Genomic DNA, 13,035 nt, shown 5'->3' with positions numbered 1-13,035 from the left:
AACATTTACGATTCTTAGAAAATTTTCATATAAAAAATTTTGTACTTGTCAAGTCCCGCCAAGTTTATAGCTTAATGTTTTTGCATGACAGGCCACGGCAAGAAAATTGGAAGGTTAGGAGATAACGGAGTTACTCCACAAGTTTTCCCTATTTAGGAAAGTAGTTATTCTGAAACAAAACGTGTTGTTGAATAATTCCAACTCAACATTTTGCTGGCCAAATAAACAAAAAAATGATACCACGCCAGGTGGCATCATCAACAGAATATTTCCAGAAGCTGTAGAAATTGTTTGAAGATGGCATTGATAACGAGAAGTATCTGCCAACATTTTTCAGAACAAAAAAAGAAATAAGGTCTTTCAGTTTCAAATGAAATGTGAACCATAAATCTTGGGAGCTCATTGCCATATTTTGTTTTTAATGGAAAATGTGAAAACTTATCTATTTATAATACGCAATCAAGAACTAATACAAAGAATGCCCAATATAAGCTGTTGTTTTGTGTCGGTGAGAGAGAAAATTGTTTTCATCAAAACCAGTTCTCATGTTGTAATGTTTTTCGATGACTGAATATATTATGACCTAACGAGACTTTGAAGTTCCTTTTTTTTTTCCTTCTTGAAATAAAACACCAAAACATATTTCTTTGGTTTTCTTTCTACTAAGACAATTTCCAACGTACCAGAATGACATAAAAATGCGACTTGTCAAAGCCAAAGAACAAAAATCCAGACGATGCTGATGGAACTAAATTAGGCAATAAGACACTAAAAATCATAGATGAGTGTTGCTATTCGGGCAGCAAAATAACTATAGATGGCGAAAGTAATGAGGTTATAAAATGCAGACTGGCAAAAGCAAGAAAAGCGTTTCTCAAAAAGAGAAATTTGTGAACATCAAATCGAAATTTGAGTGTTACGAATCTTTTCTGAATGTAAGTTATTTGAAGTGTAGTCTTGCGTTCTTATGTGGAAGTGAAACTTTTACGATCAGCATTACAGACAAGAGGTAAGTAGCAGGCTTTTGATTCAGATGGTTCAAATGTCTCTAAGCACTATGGGACTTAACATCTGGGGTTGTCAGTCCCCTAGACGTAGATCTACTTAAACCTAACTAACCTAAGGACATCACACACATCCATGGCCGAGGCAGGGTTCGAACCTGCGACCGTAGCAGCAGCAGCGCGGTTCCCGACTGAAGCGCGTGGAACCGCTCAACCATAGCGGCCGACGAGGGTTTTGAAATGGGAGATTAAAGAATAATGCTGAAGTTTACATGGGTAGATGGAGTTACTGATCAAGAGTTACTGCATCGAACTGAGGAGAAAAAAGCTTTTTGGCACAACCTGCCTGAAAGAAGAGAGAAGATCATCACGGCAAGCAAAGAAATAAGTTTTTCGACGCAGCTTGTCAGATAAGTATCACTCAGACAATACATTAAGGTGTTTCTTCTCTTCTTCCCGTGGAGCCATTACCCTGCATCACGCTACGATAGTAAATAATGTAACTTTTACGTTCTCCGTCTGCAGATGAACTTGAGAAAGTTCGAAAACTAGTTTATGGAACCAAACTGATATTTCCGTGTTACTGGTCGTAGTTTTCACTTTAATATTTTATTTGTATTCAACGTTTACCATGCTACGGTGGGCTGGTATTGCAGACTACGTGACTGTGCCTTGTGTACTTGCGTGGCGGCTCACCTGAGGTGTCCATGAAACATTCATTGGTCATGTTCTTCCTTACTTTGTCTCCGGTTATTCACATGCGTAAGTGGTCTCAGCATGGCGAGTCACTGGCACACGTTCCACAAGAATAAGCTGGACCAACACGACGACGAATTAGTTGCGTCGGTATTCCTGAACAATGTTTTAATAAAATTGTTGGTGAACTTGACACCAGTTCTGTTAGCTTGAATGTTTCAGATATTATGTATATTCAGAGGACTAATTATTATTCTCTGTGCCCTTGTGACAGTGGACGCAAATTTACGTGAACTCGACTCTCTTGTATACCGCCAGTGAAATTTTCATCTGTTCACCGGTTGTTATTTTCCCTCCTGTAGTAGTACGTGATGAAATACTACGTAATCTACCACTTGTCCGTGCTGTCATTACGTAGTGTTGTAGACACCGCAAACAGGAGGATGCGGTAGAGACGTACCCCTTTGTGTGCTGATAATGACCCCCTACTGCTGTGAGAGCCCCTGCGAGCATAGTGCATTAACACCCGAGTCCTCGCGCGGTGGGAGTGCCGGTAAAAGTATTGCGTCGCTTTCTTGAGGGAACGGACGCGGCCGAGGGCGAATCTGCTTCCTCTCTGGCGAGATCGAGATACGCGGCGAGCGCAGAGAAAGTGCAGCAAGCACTCCCTGCCACGGGGGTGGCCACCGCCCACACATTCATCGTACGCGCACAATTAATCATACTTAACGAACGACAGCACTGAACAGAGCTCACAGTTAAGTTGGTCGTGCTATGAGACAGGTAAACACGCGGCTGTTATTCTGTCCGAATCTTATCTCTTTTCTTCTTGCTTATCGAAGAACTTTCGTCCGAAGTTGATGCAACTACTTGCCGTCCTAGTGCCATCCTTTGTGTGAGGAAGTGAATGATGTAAAAGTGAAAGCAGTAAATTTTTTCAACTTGCTACCATTTTTTTCAGTTTCTTATTTATTTATGTAGGGTGTAAATGTATTCTTCTACTTCTCTTTATAGAACAATTTTGTGTAAATAGAAGAAAGACAACATGCAGTGTTGCTATTGCAATTTATGTAAGTTAAGACCTTCTGAACATTACATGGAGCAAGCACCACTTAAAAGAAAAGAAAACATGAAGCTGTAATTTATCTGAAAGCACATATGTTTATCGTGTAGATAGGAACAGAAAAAATCCCTGTTTTGCAACTAAATGTTTATTTTATTTTCAACCAAAAATGTTCTAACTGTTCATGTGAGGGTCAGCAGTGGTCTATAAAACGAAGATTATTGTTTTAACTAACCATTTTGTTATGAGATCTGTAGTGTTTCCTGTTAGCAGATTTAGGTTATCTTACTATTTGTCACTGCAGGACAACGTTTTCACCTTTGGGTTTCCTAGTCTTTCCCAGTCCTCTATAGTTCTTCTGTAGTCACTAGAGGAGCACGCTGATTCTTGTTAACTGTGTGTCACTGATTGGCGCTTCACTGGCGCAGCCTTGTTGTCTGTACAGTCTACTTGACCTTGTTGGCGAGATAACTGAGACATCCAAGAAAAATACGCCTTGGTATTTCGTGCCGATCGCATAGTCAAAGGACATTGCATCTTTTGGTCTGTTTGGACGCATAACATTAAGTCTATTTGTGTCGAATGTCAGCTGTCTATTATTGTAGCAGGCGCTGATGGTCTGAAAGTTGCTTCGCATTTTGTAACAAATTGCAAACATTTTCATCTTTTTGTGCACAGAGCTGTGCGAAAAAACTCATACAGGTCCTGAAGCATTATATGATCCAACGCATTTTAAATGATGTATCGCATCGATTTGAAACAAACTAGTAGTGGTTCCCAAACTGTTCGTGCGAAATCATAATAAAATGTAACCCAATCCGATCACATTACATGTACACTGATCAGCCAGCGCTTTATGACCACCGACCTGCTGTCGATGTGAAGCCGTCCAGGCAATAACAGTTTCACATGGCGAAATGACTGCTACTCACACACTTACGGTGCCTGCAGTACCAGTGAGCGTGTTGTCCGTATGCAGAATGGGGAAGGCGCGGGATCTTATCTGAGTTTGACCGAGGGCAGATTGTGAGGCTCGGCACGAGAGTTTGGAAAGAGCACGACTTATTTGGTGTTCTAGGAGTGCTGTGGTGAATGTCTTCAACACGTGGCGAAACCAAGGTGAAACACGTCCAGACGTCGAAGGGTTGCCCCTCCCCCTCGCCTCCCCCCCCCCCCCCCCCCCCCCCCCCCCCCGCCGCTCATTGCAGATGTTGGGCGTCGTAGGCTGAGCAGACTGGTAAAACAAGACTGCCGGCGGTCTGTGCTGGAACTAACATCAGCCGTTAATTCTGGGCAGAGTACAAGGGCGTCTGAACACAGAGTGCAGCAACCATTCGTAACGATGGACCTCTGCAGCCAACGATCCATGCATATGTCAAAGTTAACACCACGGCATCGGCAACTACGACTGAAATGAGCACGTGACCATCGGCACTGGATGTTGGCGCGGTGGCACAGCTTTGCATGGCTTGATGAATCCAAATACCTTCTTCATGCCGATGGGAGGGCGCGAATCCGCCTTCTTCCAGGGGAACAGATGCATGACATCTGTACTTTTGGACGGAGACAAGTTGGCGGCGGCTCCATTATGTTCTGGGGACCATTCGCGTGGGCATGCATGGGCCAATGGAACTCGTGCAAGGCACCTTGAGGGCCGACGAGTATCGTACACTGATTTCAGACCACGTACATCCCTTCATTACGACCATGTTTCCCGACGGAAGTGGCATATTTCGGCACGATAATGCGCCGTGTCACAAGGGCAGGAGTGTGATGGAGTGGTTCGAGGAACACAGTGATAAGTTCCATTTGATGAGCTCCCCCCTCCCCAACTCGCCAGATCTGAACCCGTTCGAACGCATCTGGGATGTGATTGAATGTTACGCCAGAGTTCATTGTTCCGCTCCTCAGAATTTACGGAAATTTGGTGACATGCGTGTGCAGGTGTGATGCCAACTCTCCATCGATCTACCAAGGTCTCACTGCTTCCGTGCCCTGACGCATCGCCGCTCTTACCCGTGCCAAAGCTGGACGTACCGGCTACTAGATAGGTGGGCGTAATGTTCTTGCTGATCAGTGTATAAAGGACAGCGAAAGTACGTATTGCAACCGAATCGTAAATAACAACGTATAGTATGTTCTCATTGTCTCCATCTCATAAGTTTTTATGAAATTTCCTTCACGTTGCCTTCTATTGTGTGGAACTGTGCGGCGTGGTGGACAGCTGCCCCAGTTCATTTCCCCCTGTTTACACACCCTTTATTGACTGCAATATCCAGCGCGCTCCCCTGCGTTGCGCTCTTACCTTATCGATACTTTCCGTTCGATCGCAATAAACCAAATTAAAAAAAAAAAAGAACGCTGCGAATGAGACTATTAAATTTTAACAGCGTGAGATTACGGTTCGATGAACGCTTTAGTGTAGTAATGGGTTCCTCGGCGTTAGAGGAAATCCTCGATCAGTTGTTCCGTTCCCATTTATGCCATATTCAAATAATTTTTTTTTATTGTTGTAGGATGAGAATTCTTAAAGGTTTTTCATTAAACTTAGGACCCGAATAAAACATGACGAATTATTTTGTATTCAGTTAGTGTGTATATGTGAGGTGCAGGAAAGGAACAAATGAGGCTTAGGGTTTTACGTGCCGTTGACGACAAGGTCATTACAGACGTAGCACAAAAACGGCTTTTGACAGCTGAGGTAGGAAATCGATCTTGTCCTTTTCAAAGTAATTATTGCGACATTTGTCTTAAGCGTAGAGCTAACGTTACATTTTTACGAAACCACCGTAAATTTTACAACTACATATTTTATTCAGAGTAAGTCATTTGTAGATTATGCGCTAATTGATTCAGCTATAAGGTACGCAGTGGTGTGTGACATACAGAATAACTACAAAGTTCGCTGTTTTGTACCATATACTGACAGTACCAGATTTGTTTGAACCGCGAATTAGTACCACCTGCAATCGTAAATTCTAGGAGTATTTTAGTAATCTAGGGTTAATGGCCCATTTTACTTACTCGAACTATAAAATAAGCGATAATCGCGATTTTTTTGGAAAAATAATGTACCATCAGAATAATCCTTTTCCACATTTATAGTTCCTTCAACAACGTTTTCGGACTTTTTTCTGAGTAATTTTGTCATAATTAAGCCCTTCCGCCTCGTCCGAGCAGTTAAAGTTGCTCTGTCCAAAGTGAGGTTTGTCCATGACGGAAGACCTGCAGTCTGGTAATCGTATCTGAATTTTTTTAAATATGCTTAATCTATAGGTTATTCCCAGCGCGGAATAGCAATACAGTTTTTGTGAAATTTGAAAAAGTAATAAAGTGCGGGACGTTTGAAACAAAGATGTAGTTTTGTCGCGTGTTTTGGTCACTTTTTTGTAATAATAAATGAAAATAAAAAATACCCTGTTACTCCTTGCGGATGTACACGAGAGTAATTTTGTTACTGTGTCCGCTGTCCATTCCGTCATCTTGAGGTACATCTTACACATGTGGCGCCTCTGATGCCCATCTCAGCTTGGCCTCCAAGAGGATAAACAACAAACTTATGCGTACCTATATCGATAACACAAGAACTGTATACACTAACGTAGCAAAAATTACTTACATGTTGTTGAAGTCTAAATTAAACGACGGGCCAGTTAGGTATAAAATCTTAATATGTCCCATAATCCACTGATAGTGGACCATATCACCCAATACTGTGGCAGGTAAGTAATTTTTACGTGCAGCTAATGGTGTGCAACAAGATGTCAAATACATACAAACGGGGGAACACCAAGAACACATGATTTTCTTTTACAGCGAGTGACAATCAGTGATTTCATTTTTACAGTTGTGCTAATCCACAAGAAGAATCAATGTGAGAAGTAAAAGAAAGGTTCAATAGTGGAATTGAAATTCAGGGTGAAAGGATGTCAATGATTCAATGAAAGTGAAGGATTGCAGGATGTGTTGACTCGAATGACCAGTCTAATGTGGAGAATATGCATTGAGAGTAAATCGAAGAAAAAGGAAAGTAATGAGAAGTGGCAGAAATGACAACAGCTAGAAACTTTAACATCAGGATTGGTGATCACGAAGTAGACGAAGTCAAGGAAGTTTTCTACCTGGGCAGCAAAGTAACTTGTGCTGGACGGAGCAAGGAGGACGTAAAAACTAAACTAACACTGGCGAAAAAGACATTCTTGGCCAAGAGAAGTCTAGTAGTATACATCTTCACGTGAGGATGAAATTTCGGAGAATATACATTTGGGGCACAGCATTGTATGGTAGTGAGACATGGACTGTGGGAAAACCAGAACGGAAGAGAATCGAAGCCTTTGAGACATGGTGCTATGGAAGGATGTTGAAAATTAGGTGGACTGATAAGGGAAGAAATTAGGAGGTTCTCCACAGAATCGGCGACGCTAGGAACATGTGGAAAACGCTGACAAGAAGAAGGGACGGACAGAATGATAAGGCAGCTATTAAGGCATTAGGGGATAACTTCTATGGTACTAGAGAAGCTATAGAGGATAAACACTGAAAGGAAGACAGAGGTTGGAATACATTCATCAAATAATTGAGGACGTAGAGTGCAATTGCTGCTCTGAGATGAAAAGGTTGGCACAGGAGGGGAATTCGTAGCAGGCCGCATCAAACCAGTCAGAAGACTAATATTAAAAAAGTCAGTAAAGGATATTATGAGTTACTGCGTCCTCTATGTTTGGTTAAATTCAAAGACAAGAAAAAAATAGGAAAAGACAGAACAGTTTGTATAGTAGACAGTGGTTTGTAGCGGTAAATGTGAAATTACCAGCATGTGGTGTATTCAGATATACAACAGATGAGAGTAATCTTTGCTAAACTGACGGCATTTTCTTCTGCCGACCCCTTCAGTAAGGATATCATTACTTCCGGCTCTTGTTACAAGGGTTTCTATGCTGCAACACTGATCTTCAGTGTGGCTGTTGTGACTGTAGATCACGGTTGAATCCGGTTATTGTACAAATAAATAGGTGTTTATCGTTCTGTACACTGTAAGAGGGGAAAAAAAAATTCTCTCTACTGTAGTTACTCTCTGAATTGAGTCAGTCCGTCGGTGGAGAACAAAGCTGAATCTAAATGTTTTCTCAGGCATGATTTCAGTGCTACGTAACGGCGCCGTATGTTCCTCTTGTCTGTGCTACACCAAGAGCTTTGCTGCCTGGAACACTGAGACAGTGAACGCCGAGATCAGGGGCATCGCCAGACGCTGGCTGAGCGCTGAGCAGAACAGCTGATTGGCCGGCCGCTTCGTGAGTTGAGTGACTCGGTCACGTGACCGACCGGCCGCCGCCGGTTCCCGTTTGTTGCGGCAGCTGCTGTCTACAGCCGGTCTTGAGACCTCAGTCACTCCCGCGGCGCGGCGGGCAATAGTTGGTGTGTGCTGTGTAGTGTTCCGCGCGTAATTTCCGCGTCTGGCAGTGTGTCGCGTGTGTGTACGTGTGTGTGAGTGGGCGGGGATGTCTGGGAGCACAGGGTGACAACCGAAATCCTGCGCAGGCACCGTCGAGTCGCCATTGGTAGGTGGACTTACTATGATGGAGGCGTCTAGGCTTCAGTCGAAGGTGTACAGTAGAAGCCCATGCATCTAGCTACCCTTGGTTTCGTAAAGGATCGCCTAATTTCTTGTACCCTATCAGAATCTGTGTTCCTCGCTTCAGTAGTGTTCGTTTAACAAGCCCTTTTTTTACCGATCCCCTACAAAGCTAACACGGTGACTTTATGTTCCAACTGTATGTTACAGGATAATTTTAGAGGGAGCCGTTGTTGTACCCATTAAAAGTTTCCGATGTCCTTCGTTATTGCCTTTTTCTTGTTACTAAGACTAGAAAAGTCCGGCGATCGGATGCAAGACAACTTCACTAAGAAAATTTACAAGCCATGACCGACAAGAAAAATGGAAAAATTGTTAATTTACTTGACATTTTCGTTGAATTATCAGACCGGTTTTCGTGTCACAGCGAGTACAGAACTGATCAGAGATGGACCGGTTCATAGTAAGAGCTCTGGTGAAGCAGTCATAGATCGCAATCATTCCTGATAAAGAGAACGTTGGTGGAAGCCTCTCGCTGGAACTATGTTGTGTCATTAATATACGAGTGCTACATACATAAAGCAGAACTTGTTCTCCTTCTCAGAATAAGATTGGCGACAAGTTGTTGTTGTTGTGGTCTTCAGTCCTGAGACTGGTTTGATGCAGCTCTCCATGCTACTCTATCCTGTGCAAGCTTCTTCATCTCCCAGTACCTACTGCAACCTACATCCTTCTGAATCTGCTTAGTGTATTCATCTCTTGGTCTCTCAATTTCAGAATTAGATTTCGTGATTACACCTTATAAGCTTGAACAAAAATCCTTCTTGGATGTTACAAATTGGTGTCTTCTTAAAAAAGATCGTAGTAAATCCAGAGCGTTTCTTATAAAGTGTTACAGACCTCAGCAGCATTATCTTAACATGAACATCAAATGCGCTGTCAAGACCGCTATGTCATTGTAGCTTCAAAAAAACTTCAAAGTTACGACAGTGGATCAAAAAATGCCTCCTGTATCATAAAAAATTAATGATGCACATATAACAGCGGAATTAATGTTACAGCCTGAACTGTTCTGTGTACGACTACAGTGCAGCACAGTAACCATGCATTTTTTACACATTTGTTCCATCGTTGAACCAGGCATCAAAACCAGTTCCAAAAAGTCAGGGCTTTTCTTCATGATCCATTTTTCTCAGAATGATTTTGAAGCTGTTGATTGTGAACTGATGTTCCTCGAATCACATCATGAGCACGCCCTCGATTGGCATCTGCTGCAGATGTCGTCGGTCGGCCACCGCGCGGTTTATCTGCAATGTTCGTTTCTCCGTCACCAAACTTCTTCCCCCAATGCTGCACATTGTTGATGTCGTTTACAGCCTCCTCACACACGTTCTGCGTGATTTGGATTAAAACAGCGTTCAGTTAGTGAGTCAAGAAGTAAAACACATTTCCAAACTATTCTTGATGCCCGAGTTCAACGATACAATTGCAGATGTGTACAAATGTATGGCGACTATGTTCAACAGTAGTATTGTGTCGAGGACAATTTGGGCTATGATCTGTACTAATTCTGCTGATATATGTTCATTATTAATTTTCTTGTGACACATGAGTTATTCTTTTTTGATTCAGCCTCTTATAAATCGACTCCAAAGAAATTACGTTTCTCATTTCGGCAGCCGTTCAGTCGGAATACCTTCTTATTTGTGTACGGTGGAAGTGTCTCAACGCTGGCATCTTCCATTTAAAAAGTGTAAGCTCCGTTTGCTAGGGGAAATTGTCGCGTTGTACGTAATTTATTGTATTAGTTTAAGGCGTTCTCTCGAAAGGAAGATCGTTTCCTTGAACAGTAATTCTTGTCCAAGTTTCTGTGAAAATTTTTGACAAAAAGGACTTAAAGATCTATTCATTAGATACGTGTACATTTGAGTGGGGAGAGGGTGAGGGACGTTGAACGACGCACGTGTTAACGCTTCCACGCTAAACTCCTTGAAAAACAAAGCGCGATTCATGAACGATGTATGTAAGGTTTTGGACTGCGTCAGTCTACGCAGAAACTATGTTTGTCACGTGAATCGGAAAGCTTTCCTAATGACGCCAGAAGATTATTTTTAAAATTTTTGTGGCTCTGGTGAACTGCAGTAACATAACTGTGGACAGTGAAATCTTATATACACTCCGACGTGTGTGACTACGCTACGCTGGTATCAGATAATGTAAGGACAGTGAGGAAAATGCTGTCCCGTATCCATACAGGGTTTCGTGTCTTTCTTTTTTACGCCTGCTCTTTCTTTACATGAACGTATACCGTAACCGGTGACGCATACAATACTAGCATGCGGGACAGGACAGGGAGCTACAGCCGGATCAGATTCCCTTCCCCGATCTACGACGGCTATCCTGTTGTATCGTCCAGCTTATATATGTTCTAAACGTGTTGTCACATCAATTTAAGCAAATACCAGGCTTATTCCCAATCTTCACATCAGGAAGACACTAAAACGAACGATTGAAACGCGGTAACTCTCACGACGTGGCTTTCACGAATTAGTGACACACGTCATCCACAGCATTCCTCCCGGAAGATAAGAACTCTCGCCTGGGCAGAGAAAAAAAAAATAGAGGTAAAATATCAGGACAAAAGAAAAGGTTCTTCTTTGTGCGAACTGCGGGTTCGGAAGAAGAAACGAAGAAAGATAGGGGATTAGCGTCGCTTCGATGATGTTGTCATTAGTGACGGAGCACGCGCTCTAGATGGAACTCGGCCGTTTCGTTTTCAGAGGAATCATCCCGGAATTTGCCTTACTGATTAAGAGAAAATACGGAAAGCCCAATTCTGGGTAGCCATTCGGAGATCTGAATCATTGTCCGGCCGAGTACGAGTCCAGTGTGTTTACTTCAGTACCGGCCCGCGCTGTCCAGCGTGATAGGTTTCTCCTTGACTATGCCATGTCTCTGCAGTTTCCTGTCTGTTAAACGCAGTTTTGACAAATTATCTGTTACTTGTTTTGAATTCACAATCGTTCAACTAGTAATGTACAGCTTATTGTCGAATTTCGATGTCCAGTGGACATAGGCCCTTTATTACTAGTAATGCGTCGGCTGGAGATACCTCAAACAAGCTGTAAAGGCTTGAAGAAAGGAAGGAAGATTAGGGTTTGGCACCTCATAGACGACGAGATGTTTGGAGACGGGACACATACTCTGATTGGGGAAGGCAATTGTCCATATCGCTTTCAAAAGATTCATTCCGGCTTTTGCCGTAAGCGCTGTAGGTAGATTGTGAAAAATCTGAATCTAGATTTCTGGGTGGTTATTTGAACCGCCGCCATCCGGAATGCGAATCCAGTGAACTAACCGTTGCGGCACCTCGCTCGACAGTAATTTTGGATGTATTCACTTTGAAGGCCAGCAGGCTGAACCTACAGCCAATGTAGTCTGTGTCAGGCGGGAGCAATATTTCGTTCTTTGTATGACGATCTGGCAGAATTGTGATGTTCCGGCATATTCTGCAGCTGCTGCAGTTTTGTCAGTCCGGTCTGTGACTTTAGGCAGCACGGAGGTGTAGAAACGACTCAGGCGGACGAACTTTTGTGTAGTTGTTTGATAGTCGCCTACTGATGGGAAATCAGGCGTTGTTGCATTCATGCTTTAGGTTCTTTTCGTTGTAGTTTTGTTCTAGTGTACTTTAAGCATAACCTCTATGTATTAAGAATTTGGATATAAATATAAATGAAACGCAAGTTTTGCGAACCTCATCGGAAATGGTTTTAAAATGTTCCAGATACTCGAATAGGTATTGTAGTATCTGTACCGCTGTACCGTACCAAGGAGGATTCCCATAGTGAAATAATTGAACTGCTGGTAGTTCAGAACAGCCTTTGAACACATTGCTGACAGTAGCTGAGTCCGCATGATTGTTGCATCAAGACCCATGAAAGAGACAGTGTCGTTAGAACTGAAATCTTGTCACTTACTCACGGACTAAGTGTTGTCTGTCTCGCCTTGAGCATGTGAAATAAATGAAAAAAATAAATTAGTAGTTACCGTTCCGTCGAAGACGAGGTTACTAGAGATGAAGTAAAAACGCATATGGGAAAAGGATTGAGTGTATTAGTCTTCACCGATGTAGGGAACACCAGGAAAGTTCACCGGCATGACCGGTAGCAGGTACGAAACCTGATACTTCTAAATGTGAGTCGAGTATCTTAACCTCTGCGGCATTTCCGTCGGTATGAGCCAGTAGTACACGTTGTCAACAACCATAACCGTTGTAAAATACGTCGCCGCGACACTAAAGTAACGTCTATGACGAAAGGAGAGCCGGCCGGGGTGGCCGAGCGGTTGTAGGCGCTATAGTCTGGAACCGCGCGACCGCTACGGTCGCAGGTTCGAATCCTGCCTCGGGCATGGATGTGTGTGATGTCCTTAGGTTAGTTAGGTTTAAGTAGTTCTCAGTTCTAGGGGACTGATAACCTAAGAAATTAAGTACCATAGTGCTCAGAGCCATTTGAACCATTTGAACGAAAGGAGAAGTGACAGCACTATCCCAGGAAGAGATATAGTTTGCGGGATACTCGTACAAATGTTTCTCCTCAAATGGTTCAAATGGCTCTGAGCACTATGGGACTCAACATCTGAGGTCATTAGTCCCCTAGAACTTAGAACTACTTAAACCTAACTAACCTAAGGACATCACA

At 42.8% G+C, this 13,035-nt stretch overlaps 1 protein-coding gene across 4 annotated transcripts in view; it reads left to right on the top strand.

The window, feature by feature from the left end:
• Positions 1-13,035, top strand: part of LOC126458070 (atypical protein kinase C) — a 762,657-nt gene that overhangs the window by 77,751 nt on the left and 671,871 nt on the right. The window contains exon 1 of one of the 4 annotated variants that reach the window (XM_050094879.1): positions 8,166-8,321. The exons of 2 other annotated variants lie outside the window; for them this stretch is intronic. The gene's annotated coding sequence lies outside the window, so the exon portion shown is untranslated. Of the gene's footprint in view, positions 1-8,165; positions 8,322-13,035 lie in introns of those variants that run through there. One more of the 4 variants, XM_050094883.1, reaches the window with a different exon arrangement.

This window comes from Schistocerca serialis, chromosome 2, assembly GCF_023864345.2.
Source record: "Schistocerca serialis cubense isolate TAMUIC-IGC-003099 chromosome 2, iqSchSeri2.2, whole genome shotgun sequence".
NCBI classification, from domain to species: domain Eukaryota; kingdom Metazoa; phylum Arthropoda; class Insecta; order Orthoptera; family Acrididae; genus Schistocerca; species Schistocerca serialis.
The sequence above is the reverse complement of the archived record's forward strand: the minus strand, read 5'-3'. Positions and strand labels throughout refer to the sequence as shown.